The sequence below is a fragment of the Penaeus japonicus genome, unplaced genomic scaffold, assembly GCF_977035675.1.
Source record: "Penaeus japonicus unplaced genomic scaffold, GWHDUDI00000001_assembly GWHDUDI00000014, whole genome shotgun sequence".
Taxonomy (NCBI): domain Eukaryota; kingdom Metazoa; phylum Arthropoda; class Malacostraca; order Decapoda; family Penaeidae; genus Penaeus; species Penaeus japonicus.
In genome coordinates, this window is record NW_028234416.1 from 33,953,433 (window position 1) to 33,955,932 (window position 2,500).

At 30.3% G+C, this 2,500-nt stretch overlaps 1 protein-coding gene across 1 annotated transcript in view; it reads right to left on the reverse strand.

The window, feature by feature from the left end:
* The window catches only part of LOC122243645 (putative neural-cadherin 2), a 186,808-nt gene that overhangs the window by 17,269 nt on the left and 167,039 nt on the right, over positions 1–2,500 (reverse strand). The window lies entirely within an intron of this gene.

The window sequence follows — 2,500 nt, forward strand, 5'->3', positions numbered from 1 at the left end:
TGTGTGTGTGTGTGTGTGTGTGTGTGTGTGTGTGTGCTTGTGTGTATGCATCTATGTATGTATGTAAGTATGCATTTATATATACACATATAGTGCAGGGCTGATACGAGATCTCAAATAATCATAATACTTTCATCAAATAATTCAAAGACATCTCATATATGTTTCTACTCGTTGTCGTTATATTGATATATGAATATATCAATAAGGATATGTCACCCTCGTGAGAAAATAGTAACAAAAACAATTCACCCTTTGATCCCAGATATGATGCAGGAGTAACTACAGTCTATCTTCACCGATTACTCCATTGTCCATTGTCTTAACGTGTAGGTCTTATTAATGTATAGGTCTTACTAACGTACAGGTCTTACTTACTTAATTGGCTGATGCAAACTATGAGTGTGATAATCAATTCCGTTCAATTGGAGAGCGTAAAGGCCCAAATAAAGCAAGGAAGTATAAGAAAACCAAAAAAAAAAAAAAAAAAAAAAAAAAAAAAAAAAGGAATATTGATCCTGGTGTTGATGCTGAAGATAAGCGTTCGAACACCCTCTGGCGATGCTCTTTCAAACCCTTATTTCGTATTGTAAATTTCTATCCATTCTTATTCCTTTCGTATTGCAAAATGAGGCGTGGCCACTGACAGATAAAGTGACGAATGGAGAAACGGATCGGAGAGAGAAAATGGAATATTCGCTTTATATTATGAGGAAAATTTTGAGTATTTTCTAAGAAGCTTAATTATTTTAGTTTGCCGTGTCTTGTAACGTAATTAGGGACATAAATTACTATTTGGCAACTTGTGATTTTTTTGAACGAAAATGTCGATTATTTACTTATCTGGGAGGATATTATTACTAACAAGGATTATAAGTGCTTGAAATTTAACTGTAACGTTGCGAATATATATTTTATTCTTTTTAAATAAACAGAGTATTTAGCCTATACCATCCAAAGAAGAAAAGAGTAACTAATACAAATATTCGAAAATATAATACGCATTAAAAGGAATCGAACTTAGGAATACCCGAATCATCAAAATAACAACTAAGCTTTTACAAGATGGTGGCTTTTTAATCACAGCAAATTGAAACAACACTACCACTAATCACCATAACGACTTAGAGTCTCATTATGTTTCGTTCGCGTGGACTGAGAGAAGATTCGCCGAATATTACGCATTCTCAGTAATCGTATTAAGATCTTATACAAGATATCAAAAGTCTATAAAGGACCTTGGTACATAAACAACGATGGTTAATGAGTCATATTGAATTATGTTTGTTTGGTCGGTAAAAAGAATAACAAGACATATGTATACATTTATTCATATGTATCTACACACACGTGCACACACACACACACACAAGCACCCACTTACCCAAACACACCCACCCCACACCCACACCCACCCACCCCACACAAACACCCACTTACCCAAACACCCCCCCCCCCACACCCACCCACCTCCCCCCCCCCCCACACACACACACATACACCCCCCCCCACACCCACACTCACCCACCCATCCACCCCCCCCCACACACACACATACACACATATGCACTACAGCCACTAATACTTCAACTATTATTACAGTTATTGTAAATCCTACTGCTGTTGTTGCTACCTCTGCTGCAAGTATTACAAATAATAACGGATAGTAATTATACCAACAATAATAATGACGTTAATAATAATGTGATAATGAAATGAAAATTAAATGGTAATGATAATATTGGTAAGAAGAAGAAGATAAATCAATATGAAACGAAATACATTACTGCATTAATAGTGATAATGATAATAATGATAACAATATTAATGGCAAATATGGTAATGATGATGATGATGATTATAACAATAGCAATAATGATAATGATGATAATGATAATAATAATGATAATGATAATAGTAATAATAACAACAACAGCAACAATAATAATAATAATAATGGTAATAATGATGTTAACGACAATAATGATAATGATAATAAAAATATTATATTAATGATAATAATAATAATAATGTTAGTGATAATAATGATATTAATGTTACTGATAATAGTGATAATAATGATGAAGATGAATATAATACTAATACTAATGATAGTAATCATGATACTCATAGCAAAGATAATGATAACGAAGATAATAATAATATTAAAGATGACAATAATGATAATAATAATGATAATAATAATAATAATAATAATAATAATAATAATGATAATAATAATGATAATAATAATAATAATAATAATGATAATAATGATAACAGTATTAATAATAATAACAATGATGATAATAATAATATCAGTAATGATAATAACATTAACGACAACAACAGCAACAACAACAACAATAATAATAATGATAATAACAAAAATAATAATGATAATGATAACAACAATAATAATGATAATAACAACAACAATAACAATGATAATAATGATAATGACAAAAAAATAATTACAGTGATAAAAAATAAAAAAGAT